This window comes from Triticum aestivum, chromosome 1D (assembly GCF_018294505.1).
Source record: "Triticum aestivum cultivar Chinese Spring chromosome 1D, IWGSC CS RefSeq v2.1, whole genome shotgun sequence".
In the NCBI taxonomy this organism is placed as follows: Eukaryota; Viridiplantae; Streptophyta; class Magnoliopsida; order Poales; family Poaceae; genus Triticum; species Triticum aestivum.
The window spans coordinates 53198373-53220454 of record NC_057796.1 but is presented as its reverse complement, the minus strand read 5'-3'; the positions used below and the strand labels follow the sequence as shown (position 1 = coordinate 53220454).

Below are 22082 nucleotides of genomic sequence, written 5' to 3'. Positions count from 1 at the left end.
TACGAAGAACGCACTGATCATGCTAAGTTACAATAAGTTAATTCTACAATTGGTCCCTGCACGGAGCTCACTAAGTCTTGAAAGTATTACTTGGATAACATTCCTGGCTTGCAATAAACTCACTGACCATCATCCAAGGAAGCTAACCATTATATTAGAACTGGTGCTAAAAAGAGTTTTGAGAAAGACCAGCAAGAGAGGGGAGAACAGTGCCCAGAGTACCCAGAACTGAAACTTGTAAGGATGGAAATAAAGAGACGATAACTGACTTTAGCTTCTACATTATGCAAATCTGGCAGAAGAAGGATTATAGATGAACAAGAGAAGTTTCGTACAGCTATTTGCTCAGTATACAAAGCACTCTTGCCCTTGATGGTGAAGCAATTCGCAACTCCGATCAGCCAACTGGGTCCTGGCTTTTGAGAATCTTATCCAACCTCATGCACTTTTATGTACAGACACAATGAGGTGCAACAAGCAAAACAGCAGTAAAAAGGGTGGAGGTTCAGTCTTGGCTTACAGTTACATCACACTATCCAAATCCGAGCAAAAGAAAATTGTGGAATGGGACTCAGAATTGCGATTGAGACTAGCTAGTACATGACCATCTGGAAGTAAACTGTTGCATCACGATTCTTCCTCGGTACGGCATTGCTAGATCTATATCATGTCATCACTTCTGTAGCCAACCACATCAAAAACCATTTATCTCTGCTAGTAATTGGCTATTTTAGTAAGACGGAAAAAATATCACTTACATGGTGGAGAAGATATAGGCAGCTAAGCAGAGAGAGAAAAGAGACGGGTCGATCGATGGAGCACACCAGCACCATCCTGGCCCGCAAAAAGGCAAGGAGGAGGTTGTCGGCGAAGGAAGGCCGGCACTCGCCACCCTTGCCCAACGGCGGCGGCAACATGTCCACCTGCAACAGCAATACAATTATACAAATCAAGAAAAGATAAAAGATACTTCTCAATGTGAATCAATTTATAACTAAATAAATAAAGCTCAGCCATAAAAAAGTTGACTGTTCCGATATTGCACCATGTTGCTTGGATGGACTTGGCAACAACCAATAGCTAGCTACTACATTTAAAGTTCGCTTAGATATATTGCTTGATTGACTGTGTTGAGGAACAAAAGTAGCAACTGGACTTTTCTGGCTCTCAAAAGACCTCCCATATTTATTTATTTATCTATCATCTTAAAAGAACTCCTTTTAGTCTTAGTAGCAGCCTGGATATATTTCCCCCTTTTTAGGTAAGGTTAGAACTTGGCAGAAGACACAAGATCAATAATTCTTGCTTCAATGAAAATTTGGTGTCCTGGAGAGGAAGAAATGGAGCATTCCCTTACAAAAAGGAAGAAATTTGGGGCTAAGGTAGATCAGTGCTTAATACCATCATCATCTGAAGCTTTATATTGCTACTTTCTTCACAATGGTAAAGTAATTTCGTTCTTACAGAATACTAGAATAGGAACAGAACATGGGTCTATGTTATTTCCCCATACATGTAACTGTCTGCTTAAGTTCTTAGAAAATCTGTTCATATAGACATAAAGGAACAAAGAAAAAAAAATACTGAACCCCTTATAACTAGCAACAGAATGACCTCTAAATCTGTAGCAAACAGAGCATTTGCAATAAGTTGCTAACTACAGGTTGGCAACAAGAGAAACCTGCTATCATGCTTCTTCTGCAACCATTCGTATGCAAACAATGTCAAATTACTACAGCTTTCATAAATCTTACAGGTAAACATTGCCAAGAGAAACATCAAATAACTACATAGAAACATTTTTTGCATAGCCATGGCCATAATTAAATGATGCACTAAGGGCCTGTTCGGTAGTTGCCCAGCTTCGCAAAATCTCCAACTCCCGCTCCGCATGCCAGCTTCCAGCTTCTACCGGCCGGAGCATCGCTAAGAAAATCGTTCGGTGAGATCGATCCGGCTTCTATTTTTTTATACAGGCCGTCAGCCCAAGAAGGAGAGAAGTTGGCCCGTTAGTGAGGTAAGGTGGCCCATTCAACATATGGGGAGAGTGGGGAGACAATATAACGAACCGGTATGTGCCCCTCGAGTCACTTAGCGGTGGCATTCGTTCGTAAATTCGGCTAACTCCAGATCTCGTTTTTCCTGGGATCACCCAAGACGCTGCTCCAGCTTTTTATACGTAGAACCGCATCAGATCTGAGAAGCCAGCTTCCAGGAGCCGGACTGTTCGGTCCAAATCCATCGTGGATTTCGTGGATCTGGAAGCTAGGGAACTACCGAACAGGCCCTTAAACTATACATCAAATTCTGCTACGAAATGGCTACAGCCAAACTTATACAAAGGTTTGCTTACCCAAAGACATAATTAAATTCAGCTTGTGTTAAGGTTTGCTTACCCAAAAACCGTGGGAGCTTAGTTATTATCAACTTTTCAATCAATGAGCTTGTACTGAAGTTTCTGCACAAGTTTTATAACAAATTGGATATTCCTCGTGTCAAGCGATGTGTTCAAGCCTGCTGTTTAGTTCAGATCAGCTTGTTGCTTAGTTCAGATCTGCAGCCTCTGGCTCCATTTTCAAAGGTGGCACGTATCTTCGTTTGGAGGGGAGGGTTGCTGGGCTGGGGATCCTGTTTAGCTCTGTTCTTTCGCCCCTCTTGCTTTGCAGATTCTCCTCTGATCTTGTACACCCATCTGCTTGTTTTTCAATAAAGGCCTTCCCTACAGATTTCGGTTAAAAATTTATGTTACAAAAGATTGCATTTGTATTCATTGCGCTTCTTCTAGAAAGAACACATATCGATACCTTCCCTGTTGGCAAGCAAAAACCGTTATTCCAGAAATTGCAACCATTTGAGTTAGATAACTCAGTCCACCTTTCCTCGTCCAACAAAGATTAAAAGATTCACAGATACTTCACATTCTAGCGGTTTCAACACACCAAAAGATGCAGTCAATGAAATAATGAAGGACCGACTTTCCACAAGCAGGTAACTTGCATTTCTTATACCAACAACTCAACTGTACCCTCTGAGCATTTAAGATCATAAACAATGTATCAAGTACTCAACTGTGGTTCACTCCACTGAAAAATTGATACTTTGCAGGGAGCAAGAGTATGTGCTCCTGATATTTGCCTCCCCTTGAAAAGAGGGACATCAGCAATGAAGTAGTTGAAGCTTCAAGCAAAAAAGTCTTCCCATCAACTTTAGACATATATTTCCCAGCCTTGACTATCTCCCCCTGTTCCAATAACGTTCTGATGATACAATTTGAAAAACGAGAGCTAGGAGCACAACCACTCTTCTCCATTGATGAGAACATACTGTCAGCTTCTTCCACCGCTCCTTCTTTTAGAAGATTTTGAATCATTACTCCATAAGTAGAAGCATTAGGCACCAACCCACTGGCTGGTAATGCAGCGAACAAATCACTAGCTTCATCTCTTCTTTGAACCTTGTAGAATGCATTAAGCATGATATTGAGTGTTGTGATATTGAACTTCACATTCATTGCACACAATTTCTGGAATAGGACGATCGCTTCATCTGCGCAATTATTTCTACAAAGTCCTCCAAGAATTATATTATATATAGAAATGCTCACCATTATTCCACTTTCGATCATCTCATGGAACACTTTCTTTGCAGCAGCAGATCTCCAAGCACGAAATAACCCATCCAGTACGGTGCCATATGTAACAGTTGTAGGTTTAACTTCCTTATGCAACATTTCTCTGAACAGAATCAACCCATCATCGATCCTTCCACTTTTACAATACCCACTGACAAGTGTACTATACGTAATGACATCAGGCTCAATGCCAGCTGATACCATGGCATCAAATACTCGGCATGCTTTCTCCATCTCACCGACTAAGCAATATCCGTCAATTAGCGTACTAAATGTAATGACATCAGGTTTCTCACCTATGTCTGTAACCAAGTCAAAGATATGGTGTGCATCCACAACCCTTCCTTCATTGCATAGACTGTCCATTATTGAATTGAAGAATGCAATGTTTGGACGAATCATACCTTTATTCATCATTTCAGAAATCAACTCCTTTGCTTTCACCAAATCACCATGTGTACATAAGCCCTGAACTAGGGAATGATAAACAACTGTGTTTGGTTGTACTCCCGTACCAATCATCTGACTGAACTTATCCATAGCATCAGCTAGCCTACCCATTCTGCAAAATGCAGATACCAGAGTTGAATAGGTGAATACATCCGGACTCAGTCCTTGTCCCCGCATTTCAGTAAGTATGAGCATAGCTTCATCCATCATTCCTCCTTTAGCATATGCATTAATTAATATGTTGAAAACATAAGAGTTGGCTACAATACCATCGCCTTCCATTGAATTAAAGAGACTCATCATATCACCAAAGCTTCCTTCATTGGCATACCCATGAAGAAGAATAGCCTAGGAGACGATATTAGGCTTATGGCCCTTTCCAGCCATGGAAAAGAAAATTTCTGCAGCTTCTTTGCTTTTCCCATGCTTGCAAAGGGAGTCCATGAACGAGCTCCATGTGACAATATTAGGTATAAGACCCCTGCTTGTCATCTCTCTGAACATTTTAGTCGCCTCTTTCCACCGGCCCAAAGTGGAATATCCATGGATCATGCTAGTATATGTCACTTTATCCGGTGGAACAACGTTATCAACCATCTGCCGTAGGAACAACTCTGCATTGTCCATTGCTCGGGCCTTGCACAATGCTTCAATAATCAAGTTATATGTCACCACATCAGGGACAAACCCTTGCAGCATCATTTCATGGAATAGATTGCAGGCCTTGCCTATTTTTCCTTCCTTAAAGAAGCCGTGGAGAACTGTGTTGTATGAGAAGTCATCAGGCACACAGCCAAGGTCGGACATCCTATGAAGCAGCATATCGACAGCCTCGTCGGTATGTTTTGCGCAGTAGAGGCACTTGAGGACGGTGTTGGCGGTGATCAGGTTTGTCTTCAGGCCAGCCTTGAGGATGCGCCCAAAGAAGGCAAGCCCTAGGTCCGGACGACGTTCGCGGCAGCAGCAGTTCATGAGGATGCCGTAGGTGAAGATGGTGGGCGGCACCACCTGCATCCCGGCTTCTTCTCGGCAGACACGGTTGAAGAGGGTGAGGGCGAGGGCGGGGCCGTCTCCGCAGGCTTCAGAGGGCGTAGCGCGGCTGAGTGCTGCAAGGAATCCATCAAGGGAGCGCTCGGGGACCGGAGTGGCCTGCTGAAACAATACGTCGAACAGGTGGTGTGCGTCTTCCGGGCTGAGCGTCCTGGCTCGTACACGCTCTGTGGCCGCGGCAAATGCGGCGTGGGGAGACCAGGGTGGTGAGGGCGGCGAGGTGCAGTTGGAGAAGGAGGAGGAGGATGAGGAAAGGCGGCGGCGGAGGCAGACGTGGGACATGGGCATAGTGGAGCAGTGGCGGAGGTGGATGCTGGACATCAGCGTGATGAAGTGGAGGAGCAGCGGAGGCGGAAGCCGGACGTCGGCTAGGTAGAGGAGGAGGAGGAGGAGGAGGGTGACCGGCGGCGGATGCGGGACACTCTGGCGCGTGAGCTGTCGGGAGGCGCGCGCAGAGGGGACGATGCTTCCGTGCATTAAGGCACCTACCTTTGTGTCTATGACATGTGGGTCCAACAGGTGGCTGGCCCACATGTCTGTGACCCAAAGGCAGGTGCCTTTAAGGCACCGAAGCTGCGTCCACGCAGAGGACAGGGCGTGTGAGCTGGATTTTTTTGTCGAACGAGACCTTCTGCCCACTGGAATTGTCAAAAGAGACCCCTGTGGACGAAATTGATAAAAAGAACCCCCTCAGCCGTGGCGGCAGGCGTGGTAGGCGACACATGGCACCTGCCGCCACGGCAGGAGGCGGCCGCCCAGGTAAAACAGGAGTGGTACAGCGCCTCACGCTGGGACGGAACGGGTCGGGCCAGGTGGACCCTGCCGCCACTAGACGAGGCGGCCAACGCTGGCCCTGCCGCTCCCAGACCGGCAAGTCTTGCTGCACGCGGGCCCAGCAGGTGGGCCACGCCGCCACCACAGCAAGCGACTCCTCTGTTGCTACTGCACGCGCTACAGTTTGCACACGGCACTGATTCCCGCGCAGACGGCGCTGATTCCCACGCGACGATCATTTTCACGGGCGGGAATCTGCGCCTTTTATTTCTTTATTCGCGATGATTCGCTGCTGCCCGGGAGCTGGCTTTTGCCACTGTCTTGTATGCACTCGCATTGATTCCTACGTAGACGACACTGATTAAAGCACTGCGTGATTCCCGCTTCCGTCTATTGCTACAGCCGAAGCAACAACACTCAGGCGTGCTGATTTCAACGCGTGATTTCCTGCCGCACACCCAAGAGCGTTGTTGTTGCTGCGTGTGATGAGACAACACGATGCTGGAATCCGAGGCCGCGGTAGGTGAGTTCTGGCTCGTTTTGCCGACAATACGGTGCTCCTCTTCTTTTTATACGCACAACCGCAGCTCCGTGCGCATACACTCTCTCGAATATCTCTGGTTGGCTTCTCTGCCCCTCTGCTCTCTCTAAGTCTACAAGAATACACAGAAAGAAAAACTTGGTAGCCACTTTCACTCGTGATTTTGGCCGATTTAGAGTTGGATTTCGAAGATGGTGAAGTTGAAGAAAAGATAGATTAAGGTAAGATCTATCCACTTTTGTTGGTTTCGTTCGCATGCATGATGTTTTTGTTCTGTTTGATTAGTTCCTAAGTGTGTATTCTCTACTGTTTTAGGCATTATTTCAGCACTTGGAGGAGTCATTTGGAGTTTCTGGAGTAGGATTTGCCGTGCAAAGTGAAGTACGAAGGGGAAGATCGAGGTATGAGCTTTGCAATATATGAATTTTGTGTGTGCATGCACAGTGGTAATTAGTTAGTCTTTTAGCACGGTATTAGCTATGCGATGTTAGTGATTGGAAGTTAGAAATAATTTCAAACGACATATGTTGCATTTATACTATTTTTTGAGAAGAGTAGGTTGAAGATGTTGTATCAATGTTAGTTGCGTCCATTAGTATTGACATGCGAGAAGATCTTAATACGGTAATTAAGAAAAAAATTATACTGTAACTGTTCATTACATGTGGTATGTTATTTCATGTGGTATGTTTATTAATAAGTCTATAGTTAGGAAACCGTAGGTCTACTTTGTTATGTCACAATAATCTAAATTTTCTATGTTAAGATTACATGCTAATGTACTTAATGATGTATGTAATTAGGTAAAATAATTCATCTTAGTAGCAAACAAGGAGGAGATGACGTGATTGAAGAAATTGTGTTTCCATCTTCGCTGTCCCTTTTGAGGATGACCACATACATGCAAGTGCTATTTTCATACTTTTGATAGCAGAAAGAAAAAGCCGTGTGTAATATTAATGTTCATGTGATAATAGGTTGACTCCTTTCATATAATACTGGTGACGGATATTTATTCGAACTATTTTGACGCTTAATTGCATTCGCAAGCACATCCATATTGGAGCTGAGGTATAAACGACGCCGTAATTTTGTTAATATTTTTTATATTGATGTACTGTTGTGAATAATGTGCATGCCACTGCGAATATTATTATTTGTAAATAAATGATTATTATCGTTATTATCGTGTGATATGAAAAAATTATATAAAACCGGAAGATATTAAATGTTTTACTCATATGATATTAAAATGTTATTATCATACTACTATGTTTAGTGGTTGTTTGGATAGCGAGTAATTACCCTCGGTTTTGTCAAAACCTGTTGAATTGAACAAGCCATGATCCGAGAAGATACAAAGACATTTGAACGAGAAAGCAAAGAAGTCCCAAAGTCATGGCTGCAGGAAAGTGGACGCACTTAGGAATAAGTGGGAGGTCAATGTGAGCCAAGTACGTTAAGGGTCATCACAGAGGATCAAAAAAGCAAGTTGTCACCCTCGGCCCAACGTCCTGTGAGTGCACTTGTAACAAGCCCAAGCTTGAGGGCTACCCTTGCAGTCATGTGCTCCGAGCGACTGCAGATCAAAAAATCAGTGTCGAGCCATACATATCGTCGTACTTCAACATGTACAATCTGTACAACACTTGAAACGGTGAGTTTTGGGCCTGAGGCATTGATATGAACTACAAAATGATGTGGCCAGATGGGCCGAAATGGGTTCCGAACGCCGACTTGATGAGAACCGCCAAGGGACGACGTCAGTCTAGGCGTCATCGCAATGACATGGACCATAGCCAGATGAGAGAACCAAGGCGATGCCGCGTCTGCATGTGTCCTGGACATTCACGTAGGGAATGCCCGCATCGAGCCAACAACACCGAATGATGTTGATATATCTGTACTCGTGTTGTCTACTTATATCTGTACTCGTTATGTGTACTTATATTTAATTTAAATTGAATCTCCTTGTATTATTTTACTCGTGATGTTAACTTTAGATAATCAATGTAAATTGTATCTCTTTGTATTTGTGTCTTCCACATAAATTTTATTTGTATGTTTGTGTGTAGATTATGGCTGAAGTGCCAGTGCTTTTGCATGGGCCCCATGACGCCGGCCACCGTTGCCACCTATTTTTCAACCCAAATCATAATCATGATTATCGAACTTTCAGACTTTGAACCATAAAGAAAACATGGCCAATACACAATTCTTTCCTTGCTCACCTTGACGCTTATGGACTACATGGTTTTGCTAGGCTCACATCATGCGAAGACCAATTACGTTTGGACCCATCCCTTTTGACATCCCTCGTTGACCGGTGAAGACCTGAAACCCACACCTTTCACTTTCGTTTTGGGGCGCTTGCACCTACACTGAAAGATGTTTCTATGATCACTGCTCTACCAATTAGAGGTGAGTCGTTAGTCTCTCCACGAGTGTCTCCATCTTGGACATTAAATATATCAGCCCGTCTTGGGATGGCAATGCCAGAATCACAACATTCTGGTGGCCCTCGGGGCATCCCACTCGCCTGGCTTCGTGATAAATTTCATATTTTATCTAGCCACGCTGATTCTGAGACGAGAAAAAGACATCTGTTTGCGTATTTGTTGTGGCTCCTCGGGACTCTGTTTCCAAATTCACACGGGGACGTAGTTCTCCCTGGTCTCATCTACATTGTAGAGAATATGGTAGATGAACCTTTACCCGAGCAACCAAAATACAGCTTCGGTTCTGCCATGCTATGTCATACATATAGAGGCTTGTGTGATGCCACACAAAAAACTTCTTTCACACAAATAGCTCCATTACTTTGTATCGCCTACGAGTTTCTACAGTTGTGGTCCTGGGAATACCTCCCTGTAGGACGACCTCGTATACTAAATAACATACACCCATACGACTGTAGCGAGGGAAACAATGTAACTATGGCCACCAGGTGGACAAAGGCACGGAAACAATGGTCTCCAAATATTGCGAAGAATTGTTACCCTATATACCACCAGCAGTTTGAGATACTTGATGAGTCAGAAGTCACATGGAACCCGTGGACTCGGGAGCAGATACAAATGGTCTTTGATATATGATCCATCACAGCAAGCATCTTGAGCGGTAGTGCATTCTGGCTGACTCGCTGCAACTTATTGTTCCTGTGGTGTGTTGAGCCTTACAACCCAGAGTGTGCCATGAGACAGTTCGGTCTCTATCAAGAGATTCCACCACCTTTTCCAAGATGTGTCGACGAGGAAACCCATAAGTAAGATGTGACCTCCCTAAATAGTTAGTGTATTTTTTAATTTACTAAACTCACACTTTGTTACATAATTTGCAGGCTAACCAATATGGGCAAGGGTTGGAGTTGTTACAATTGGAAGGAACGCATCATTTAATTGGTACACAAGTGGGAAAATGAAGCGCTAGCAGATATAGTGCATCAACTTAGGTACATTTTGTTTACATTATTTTATTACGATGACCATATGATGCGTGAAGATGCTTTGCTTTCATCACAACGGTTGATGTAATTATTTAATTTCGCAGACCGTACGATGGAAGTACAGCTCAAGCGTACAAGCAGTGGTACTGCATCAGCACGCGTACTAGCCTGGCCAGCCAACCAGCTACGATACCAACACATCTCACACAAGAGGAGCAGATGCAGAGACAGGTTGAGCTGCATGCAGCTTTCTATCGTGACCAGCTGGTAATCACTAGTAACTTTTTTAGGTCCATCATTTCATAATCATTTCAACCAAATAACAACCAAATATTGTTTAGCTTGAAACTTGCAACGAAGTAGGGCAGATGGCGACGGGATGCATGCAGGCCCGGGCCCAGCTCGCAAGTCATTGCACAAACGTCTTCAAGACTACGTGACAACAAAGTTCAGATGCGGTAGAGGCGACGACGTTGTCACTGGAGCGTACAACATGTCGGTAGCGAGGTCAGCCAGACCGAGTGCAGCGCCGTCGTCCAGACCAAGCAAGGCGCGTACGAGCCATGCGCAGTAGGGGGAGGGTCCGAGTACTACAATGACATTGCCTCGACATGACTCATCTCTGCCCCTGCATCGCTCTTCTTCGGTGCAGCTTCGTCAGGGGCAGACATCTCAGGACCATGGCACGGGTTTCGATTAGATGCCCGAGCAGACTCTTTCCCCGAACCCATATGCGTACACAGGATATGGTGCATACACCCAAGGTGAGGGATCTCAGTCGTATCTCTCCACACGAGGGATCTCCATGCCCGAGGAGACTCGTGTCCCAGATTTAAATCAGTACCACGTACAATGTCCATACAGTACACGCGAGGGATCTGATCAGGTAGTCATGTTTACATTTTAATGCATTTACAATGATATCATATATTATCCTCTAACAGTTTGTTTACAATGTTTCTATGTGCAGGACATACCTGATGTTAATCGGGACGATGAGGATGAAGGAAATATGCCCTAGAGGCAATAATAAAGTTGTTATTTATATTTCCTTATATCATGATAAATGTTTATTATTCATGCTAGAATTGTATTAACCGGAAACTTAGTACATGTGTGAATACATAGACAAACAGAGTGTCCCTAGTATGCCTCTACTTGACTAGCTCGTTAATCAAAGATGGTTAAGTTTCCTGACCATAGACATATGTTGTCATTTGATCAACAGGATCACATCATTAGAGAATGATGTGATGGACAAGACCCATCTATTAGCTTAGCATTATGATCGTTTAGTTTTATTGCTATTGCTATTGCTTTCTTCATGACTTATACATATTCCTCTGACTATGAGATTACACAACTTCCGAACACCGGAGGAACACTTTGTGTGCTAGCAAACGTCACAACGTAACTGGGTGATTATAAAGATGCTCTACAGGTGTCTCCGATGGTGTTTGTTGAGTTGGCATAGATCAAGATTAGGATTTGTCACTCCGAGTATCAGAGAGGTATCTCTGGGCCCTCTCGGTAATGCACATCACTATAAGCCTTGCAAGCAATGTGACTAATGAGTTAGTTACGGGATGATGCATTACGGAACGAGTAAAGAGACTTGCCGGTAACGATATTGAACTAGGTATGAAGATACCGACGATCGAATCTCGGGCAAGTAACATACCGATGACAAAGGGAATGACGTATGTTGTTATGCGGTTTGACCGATAAAGATCTTCGTAGAATATGTAGGAGACAATATGAGCATCCAGGTTCCGCTATTGTTTATTGACTAGAGATGTGTCTCGGTCATGTCTACATAGTTCTCGAACCCGTAGGGTCCGCACGCTTAACGTTCGATGTCGATTTGTATTATGAGTTATGTGATTTGATGACCGAAGTTTGTTCGGAGTCCCAGATGAGACCACGGACATGACTAGGAGTCTCGAAATGGTCGAGAGGTAAAGATTGATATATTGGAAGGTTATATAAGGACATCGGAATGGTTCCCATAAGGTTCAGGGATTTATCAGAGTACCGGGAGGCTATCGGAACCCCCCGGGAAAGTTACTGGGCCTAATGGGCCATAGTGGAGGAGAAGAGGCAGGCCACAGGAGGTGGGGCGTGCCCCCCTTGCCCCAATCTGAATTGGACAAGGGGAGGGGGCGCGGCCCCCCTCTTTCCTTCTCCCTCTCCCTCCTTTCCCCTTTCCCCCTCTCCGTTGGAAGGAAAGAGGGGCCGAATCCTACTAGGTTTGGAGTCCTAGTAGGACTCCCCCCCTGGTGCGCCTCCCCCTTGGCCGGCCTCCTCCTCCCCCCTCCTTTATATACGTGGGCAGGGGGGCACCCCAAAGTACAATAGACAATCTCTTAGCCGTGTACGGTGCCCCCCTCCACAGTTTAACACCGCGGTCATATCGTCATAGTGCTTAGGCGAAGCCCTGCGCCGGTAACTTCATCATCACCATCGCCACGCCGTCGTGCTGACGGAACTCTCCCTCGTCCTCAACTGGATCAAGAGTTCGAGGGACGTCATCATGCTGAACGTGGTGCTGAACACGGAGGTGTCGTACGTTCGGTACTTGGATCGTGAAGACGTTTGACTACATCAACTGCGTTACTAAATGCTTCCGCTTTCGGTCTACGAGGGTACATGGACACACTCTCCCGTCTCGTTGCTATGCATGTCCTAGATAGATCTTGCATGATCTTAGGAATTTTTTGAATTACTACGTTCCCCAGCAGTGGCATCCGAGTCAGGTCTATGCTTAGATGATATATGCACGAGTAGAACACAATGAGTTGTGGGCGATAATAGTCATACTGCTTACCACCAACGTCTTACTTTGATTCAGCGGTATTGTTGGATGAAGCGGCCCGGACCGACATTACATGACCGCGTTCATGAGACTGGTTCTACCGACGTGCTTCGCACACAGGTGGCTGGCAGGTGTCTGTTTCTCCAACTTTAGTTGAATCGAGTTTGACTACGGCCGGTCCTTCTTGAAGGTCAAAACAGCACACTTGACGAAAAATCATTGTGGTTTTGATGCGTAGGTAAGAACGGTTCTTGCTAGAAGCCCGTAGCAGCCACGTAGAAACTTGCAACAACAATGTAGAGGACGTCTAACTTGTTTTTGCAGGTCATGTTGTGATGTGATATGGTCAAGACGTGATGAGATATAAATTGTTGTATGAGATGATCATGTTTTGTAGAAGTTATCGGCAACTGGCAGGAGCCTTATGGTTGTCGCTTTATTGTATGAAATGCAATCGCCATGTAATTGCTTTAATTTATCACTAAGCGGTAGCGATAGTCGTAGAAGCAATAGTTGGCGAGACGACAACAATGCTACGATGGAGATCAAGGTGTCAAGCCGGTGACGATGGAGATCATGACGGTGCTTTGGATATGGAGATCAAAGGCACAAGATGATGATGCCCATATCATGTCACGTATATTGATTGCATGTGATGTTTATCTTTTATGCATCTTATTTTGCTTAGTACGGCGGTAGCGTTATAAGATGATCCCTCACTAAATTTCAAGGTATAAGTGTTCTCCCTGAGTATGCCCCGTTGCTACAGTTCGTCGTGCCGAGACACCACGTGATGATCGGGTGTGATAAGCTCTACGTTCACATACAACGGGTGCAAGCCAGTTTTGCACAAGCAGAATACTCGGGTTAAACTTGACGAGCCTAGCATATGCAGATATGGCCTCGGAACACTAAGACCGAAAGGTCGAACGTGAATCATATAGTAGATATGATCAACATAGTGATGTTCACCATTGAAAACTACTCCATCTCACGTGATGATCAGACATGGTTTAGTTGATATGGATCATGTGATCATTCAGATGACTAGAGGGATGTCTATCTAAGTGGGAGTTCTTAAGTAATATGATTAATTGAACTTTAATTTATCATGAACTTAGTACCTAATAGTTTTTGCATGTCTATGTTGTTGTAGATCAATGGCCCGTGCTACCGTTCCCTTAAATTTTAATGTGTTCCTAGAGAAAGCTAAGTTGAAAGATGATGGTAGCAACTACACGGACTGGGTCCGTAACCTTAGGATTATCCTCATTGCTGCACAGAAGAATTACGTCCTGGAAGCACCGCTAGGTGCAAGACCCGCTGCAGGAGCAACTGCGGACGTTATGAACGTCCGGCAGAGCAAAGCTGATGACTACTCGATAGTTCAGTGTGCCATGCTTTACGACTTAGAACCGGGACTTCAAAGACGTTTTGAACGCCATGGAGCATATGAGATGTTCCAGGAGTTGAAGTTAATATTTCAAGCTAATGCCCAAGTTGAGAGATACGAAGTCTCCAACAAGTTCTATAGCTGCAAGATGGAGGAGAATAGTTCTGTCAGTGAACATATACTCAAAATATCTGGGTATCATAACCACTTGACTCAGCTGGGAGTTAATCTTGCTGATGATAGTGTCATTGACAGAGTTCTTTATTCACTGCCACCAAGCTATAAAGGCTTCATGATGAACTATAATATGCAAGGGATGGAAAAGACAATTCGCGAGCTCTTCGCAATGCTAAAGGCTGCGAAGGTAGAAATCAAGAAGGAGCATCAAGTGTTGACGGTTAACAAAACCACTAGTTTCACTAAAAGGGGCAAAGGGAAGAAGGGGAACTTCAAGAAGAACAGCAAGCAAGTTGCTGCTCAAGGGAACAAACCCAAGTCTGGACCTAAGCCTGAGACTGAGTGCTTCTACTGCAAAGGGATTGGTCACTGGAAGCGGAACGGCCCCAAGTATTTGGCGGATAAGAAGGATGTCAAAATGAAAGGTCTATTTGATATACATGTTATTGATGTGTACCTTACTAATTCTCGTAGTAGCGCCTGGGTATTTAATACTGGTTATGTTGCTCATATTTGCAACTCGAAACAGGGGCTACGGATTAAATGAAGATTGGCTAAGGACGAGGTGACGATGCACGTGGGAAATGGTTCCAAAGTCGATGTGATCGCCGTCGGCATGCTACCTCTACATCTACCGTCGGGATAGTTTTAGACCTAAATAATTGCTATTTGGTGCTAGCGTTGAGCATGAACATTATATCTGGATCTTGTTTGATGCGAGACGGTTATTCATTTAAATCAGAGAATAATGGTTGTTATATTTATATGAGTAATATCTTTTATGGTCATGCACCCTTGATGAGTGGTCTATTTTTGTTGAATCTCGATTGTAGTGATACACATGTTCATAATATTGAAGCCAAAAGATGCAAAGTTAATAATGATAGTGCAACTTATTTGTGGCACTGCCGTTTAGGTCATATTGGTGTAAAGCGCATGAAGAAACTCCATGCTGATGGACTTTTGGTATCACTTGATTATGAATCACTTGATGCTTGCGAACCATGCCTCATGGGCAAGATGACCAAGGCTCCGTTCTCCGGAACAATGGAGCGAGCAACTGACTTATTGGAAATAATACATACTGATGTATGCGGTCCGATGAGTGTTGAGGCTCATGGCGGGTATCGTCATTTTCTGACCTTCACAGATGATTTGAGAAGATATGGGTATATCTACTTAATGAAACATAAGTCTAAAACATTTGAAAAGTTCAAAGAATTTCAGAGTGAAGTGGAAAATCATCGTAACAAGAAAATAAAATTTCTACGGTCTGGTCGTGGAGGAGAATATTTGAGTTATGAGTTTGGTCTTCATTTGAAACAATGTGGAATAGTTTCGCAACTCACGCCACCTGGAACACCACAGTGTAATGGTGTGTCCGAACGTCATAACCGTACTTTATTAGATATGGTGCGATCTATGATGTCTCTTACCGATTTACCGCTCTCTTTTTGGGTTATGCTTTAGAAACGACTGCATTCACGTTAAATAGGGCACCATCTAAATCCGTTGAGACAACACCATATGAATTGCGGTTTGGCAAGAACCCTAAGTTGTCGTTTCTTAAAGTTTGGGGCTGCGATGCTTATGTGAAAAAGCTTCAACCTGATAAGCTCGAACCCAAATCGGAGAAATGTGTCTTCATAGGATACCCAAAGGAGACTGTTGGGTACACCTTCTATCACAGATTCGAAGGCAAGATATTCGTTGCTAAGAATGGATCCTTTCTAGGGAAGGAGTTTCTCTCGAAAGAAGTGAGTGGGAGGAAAGTAGAACTTGATGAGGTAATTGTACCTTCTCCCGAATTGGAAAAGTAGTTCATCACAGAAATCAGTTCCAGTGATTCCTACACCAATTAGTGAGGAAGCTAATGATGATGATCATGAAACTTCAGATCAAGTTACTACCGAACCTCGTAGGTCAACCAGAGAACGATCCGCACCAGAGTGGTACGGTAATTCTATTCTGGAGGTCATGTTACTAGATCATGATGAACCTACGAACTATGAGGAAGCGATGATGAGCCCGGATTCCGCGAAATGGCTTGAGGCCATGAAATCTGAGATGGGATCCATGTATGAGAACAAAGTATGGACTTTGGTTGACTTGCCCGATGATCGGCGAGCCATAGAGAATAAATGGATCTTCACGAAGAAGACTGACGCTGACGGTAATGTTACTCTCTACAAAGCTCGACTTGTTGCGAAAGGTTTTCGACAAGTTCAAGGGGTTGACTATGATGAGACCTTCTCACCCGTAGCGATGCTTAAGTCTGTCCAAATCATGTTAGCAATTGCCGCATTTTATGATTATAAAATTTGCCAAATGGATGTCAAAACTGCATTCCTTAATGAATATTTTAAAGAAGAGTTGTATATGATGCAACTAGAAGGTTTTGTCGATCCTAAAGGTGCTAACAAAGTGTGAAAGCTCCAGCGTCCATTTATGGACTGGTGCAAGCCCCTCGGAGTTGGAATGTATGCTTTGATAGTATGATCAAAGCATATGGTTTTATTTAGACTTTTGGAGAAGCCTGTATTTACAAGAAAGTGAGTGGGAGCTCTGTAGCATTTCTATTATTATATGTGGATGACATATTATTGATTGGAAATAATACAGAATTTCTGGATAGCATAAAAGGATACTTGAATAAGAATTTTTCAATGAAAGACCTCGGTGAAGCTGCTTATATATTGGGCATCAAGATCTATAGAGATAGATCAAGACGCTTAATTGGACTTTCACAAAGCACATACCTTGATAAAGTTTTGAAGAACTTCAAAATGGACCAGTCAAAGAAAGGGTTCTTGCCTGTGTTACAAGGTGTGAAGTTGAGTCAGACTCAATGCCCGACCACTGTAGATGATAGAGAGAAAATGAAAGTCATTCCCTATGCCTCAGCCATAGGTTCTATCATGTATGCAATGCTGTGTACCAGACTTGATGTGTGCCTTGCTATGAGTTTAGCAGGGAGGTACCAAAGTAATCCAGGAGTGGATCACTGGACATCGGTCAAGAACATCCTGAAATACCTGAAAAGGACTAAGGATATGTTTGTCGTTTATGAGGTGACAAAGAGCTTGTCGTAAATGGTTACGTCGATGCAAGCTTTGACGCTGATCCGGATGAATCTAAGTCACAAACTGGATACGTATTTATATTGAATGGTGGAGCTGTCAGTTGGTGCAGTTTCAAGCAGAGCGTCGTGGCGGGATCTACGTGTGAAGCGGAGTACATAGCTGCTTCGGAAGTAGCAAATGAAGGAGTCTGGATGAAGGAGTTCATATCCGATCTAGGTATAATACCTAGTACATTGGGTCCAATGAAAATCTTTTGTGACAATACTGGAGCAATTGTTGGGGAACGTACTAATTTCAAAAACTTTCCTACGCACACGCAACATCATGGTGATGCATAGCAACGAGAGGGGAGAGTGTTGTCTACGTACCCTCATAGACCGAAAGCGGAAGCGTTAGCACAACGTGGTTGATGTAGTCGTATGTCTTCACGATCCGACCGATCAAGTACCGAACGCACGGCACCTCCGAGTTCTGCACACGTTCAACTAGATGACGTCCCTCGAACTCCGATCCAGCCGAGTGTTGAGGGAGAGTTTCGTCAGCACGACGGCGTGGTGACGATGATGATGTTCTACCGATGCAGGGCTTCGCCTAAGCACCGCTACGATATTATCGAGGTGGATTATGGTGGAGGGGGGCACCGCACACGGCTAAGAGATCAATGATCAATTGTTGTGTCTATGGGGTGCCCCCTGCCCCCGTATATAAAGGAGCAAGGGGAGGAGGCGGCCGGCCAGGGAGAGGCGCGCCAAGGGGGAGTCCTACTCCCACTAGGAGTAGGATTCCCCCCTTCCAAGTAGTAGGAGTAGGAGTCAAGGAAAGGGGAGAGAGAAGAGAAGGAAGGAGGGGGCGCAGCCCCTCCCCCTAGTCCAATTCGGACTAGGCCTTGGGGGGTGCCCAGCCTCTCCTCTCTCTTTCCCCTAAAGCCCAATAAGGCCCATATACTCCCCGGCGAATTCCCGTAACTCTCCGGTACTCCGAAAAATACCCGAATCACTCGGAACCTTTCCGATGTCCGAATATAGTCGTCCAATATATCGATCTTTATGTCTCGACCATTTCGAGACTCCTCGTCATGTCCCCGACCTCATCCGGGACTCCGAACTACCTTCGGTACATCAAAACACATAAACTCATAATATAACCGTCATCAAACTTTAAGCGTGCGGACCGTACGGGTTCGAGAACAATGTAGACATGACCGAGACACATCTCCGGTCAATAACCAATAGCGAAACCTAGATGCTCATATTGGCTCCCACATATTCTACGAAGATCTTTATCGGTCAAACCGCATAACAACATACGTTGTTCCCTTTGTCATCGGTATGTTACTTGCCCGAGATTCGATCGTCGGTATCTCACTACCTAGTTCAATCTCGTTACCGGCAAGTCTCTTTACTCGTTCCGTAATACATCATCCCGCAACTAACTCATTAGTTACAATGCTTGCAAGGCTTATAGTGATGTGCATTACTGAGTGGGCCCAGAGATACCTCTCCGACAATCGGAGTGACAAATCCTAATCTCGAAATACGTCAACCCAACAAGTACCTTCGGAGACACCTATAGAGCACCTTTATAATCACCCAGTTACGTTGTGACGTTTGGTAGCACACAAAGTGTTCCTCTGGTAAACGGGAGTTGCATAATCTCATAGTCATAGGAACATGTATAAGTCATGAAGAAAGCAATAGCAACATACAAAACGATCAAGTGCTAAGCTAACGGAATGGGTCAAGTCAATCACATCATTCTCCTAATGATGTGATCCCGTTAATCAAATGACAACTCATGTCTATGGCTAGGAAACTCAACCATCTTTGGTTAACGAGCTAGTCAAGTAGAGGCATACTAGTGACACTATGTTTGTCTATGTATTCACACATGTATCAAGTTTCCGGTTAATACAATTCTAGCTTGAATAATAAACATTTATCATGAAATAAGGAAATAAATAATAACTTTATTATTGCCACTAGGGCATATTTCCTTCAGTCTCCCACTTGCACTAGAGTCAATAATCTAGTTCACATCGCCATGTGATTTAACATCAATAGTTCACATCACCATGTGATTAACACCCATATTTCACATCGTCATGTGACCAACGCCCAAAGGGTTTACTGGAGTCAATAATCTAGTTCACATCGCTATGTGATTAACACCCAAAGAGTACTAAGGTGTGATTATGTTTTGCTTGTGAGAGAAGTTTAGTCAACGGGTCTGCCACATTCAGAGTTGTATGTATTTTGCAAATATTCTATGTCTACAATACTCTGCATGGAGCTACTCTAGCTAATTGCTCCCACTTTCAATATGTATCCAGATTGAGACTTAGAGTCATCTGGATCAGTGTCAAAACTTGCATCGACGTACCCTTTACGACGAACCTTTTGTCACCTCCATAATTGAGAAACATATCCTTATTCCACTAAGGATAATTTTGACCGCTGTCCAGTGATCTACTCCTAGATCACTATTGTACTCCCTTGCAAAACACAGTGTAGGGTATACAATAGATCTGGTACACAGCATGGCATACTTTATAGAACCTATGGCTGAGGCATAGGGAATGACTTTCATTCTCTTTCTATCTTCTGCCGTGGTCGGGCTTTGAGTCTTACTCAATTTCACACCTTGTAACACAGGCAAGAACTCTTTCTTTGACTGTTCCATTTTGAACTACTTCAAAATCTTGTCAAGGTATGTACTCATTGAAAAAACTTATCAAGCGTTTTGATCTATCTCTATAGATCTTGATGCTCAATATGTAAGCAGCTTCATCGAGGTCTTTCTTTGAAAAAAATCCTTTCAAACACTCCTTTATGCTTTGCAGAATAATTCTACATTATTTCCGATCAACAATATGTCATTCACATATACTTATTAGAAATGTTGTAGTGCTCCCACTCACTTTCTTGTAAATACAGGCTTCACCGCAAGTCTATATAAAACTATATGCTTTGATCAACTCATCAAAGCGTATATTCCAACTCCGAGATGCTTGCACCAGTCCATAGATGGATCGCTGGAGCTTGCACATTTTGTTAACACCTTTAGGATCGACAAAACCTTCTGGTTGCATCATATACAACTCATCTTTAAATCCATTAAGGAATGCAGTTTTGTTTATCCATTTGCCAGATTTCATAAAATGCGGCAATTGCTAACATGATTCGGACAGACTTAAGCATATATACGAGTGAGAAACTCTCATCGTAGTCAACACCTTGAACTTGTCGAAAAACCTTTTGCGACAATTCTAGCTTTGTAGATAGTAACACTACTATCAGCGTCCGTCTTCCTCTTGAAGATCCATTTAATCTCAATGGCTCGCCGATCATTTGGGCAAGTCAATCAAAGTCCATACTTTGTTCTCATACATGGATCCCATCTTAGATTTCATGGCCTCAAACCATTTCGCAGAATCTGGGCTCATCATCGCTTCCTCATAGTTCGTAGGTTCGTCATGGTCAAGTAACATGACCTCCAGAATAGGATTATCGTACCACTCTGGTGTGGATCTCACTCTGGTTGACCTACGAGGTTCGATAGTAACTTGCTCTGAAGTTACATGATCATCATCATTAGCTTCCTCACTAATTGGTGTAGGAGTCACAGGAACCGGTTTCTGTGATGAACTACTTTCCAATAAGGGAGCAGGTACAGTTACCTCATCAAGTTCTACTTTCCTCCCACTCACTTCTTTCGAGAGAAACTCCTTCCCTAGAAAGGATCCAAATTTAGCAACGAATATCTTGCCTTCGGATCTGTGATAGAGGGTGTACCCAACTGTCTCCTTTGGGTATCCTATGAAGACACATTTCTCCGATTTGGGTTTGAGCTTATCAGGATGAAACTTTTTCTTATAAGCATTGCAATCCCAAACTTTAAGAAACGACAACTTTGGTTTCTTGCCAAACCACAGTTCATATGGTGTCGTCTCAACGGATTTAGATGGTGCCCTATTTAACGTGAATGCAGGTGTCTCTGATGCATCACCCCAAAACGATAGTGGTAAATCGGTAAGAGACATCATAGATTGCACTATATCCAATAAAGTACGGTTATGATGTTCGGACACACCATTATGTTGTGGTGTTCCAGGTGGCACGAATTTGTGAAACTATTCCACATTGTTTTAATTGAAGACCAAACTCGTAACTCAAATATTCGTCTCCGCGATCAGATCGTAGAAACCTTATTTTCTTGTCACGATGATTTTCCACTTCACTCTGAAATTCTTTGAACTTTTCAAATGTTTCAGACTTATGTTTCATCAAGTAGATATACTCATATCTGCTCATATCATCTGTGAAGGTCAGAAAATAACGATACCCGCAGCGAGCCTCAACACTCATCGGACCACATACATCAGTATGTATGATTTCCAACAAATCTGTTGCTTGCTTCATTGTTCCGGAGAACGGCGTTTTAGTCATCTTGCCCAAGAGGCATGGTTCGCAAGCATCAAGTGATTCATAATCAAGTGATTCCAAAATCCCATCAGCATGGAGTTTCTTCATGCGTTTTACACCAATATGACCTAAACGGCAGTGCCACAAATAAGTTGCACTATCATTATTAACTTTGCATCTTTTTGGCTTCAATATTATGAATATGTGTATTACTACGATCGAGATCCAACAAACCATTTTCGTTGGTGTTTATGACCATAGAAGGTTTTATTCATGTAAACAGAACAATAATTGTTCTCTAA

The 22082-nt window shown here is 43.7% G+C and overlaps 1 pseudogene; it reads right to left on the bottom strand.

Moving 5' to 3' along the window:
• Positions 1–489: 489 nt before the first annotated feature.
• On the bottom strand, positions 490–5742 carry LOC123180240 (protein Rf1, mitochondrial-like; annotated as a pseudogene).
• Between the last annotated feature and the right edge of the window lie 16340 nt (positions 5743–22082).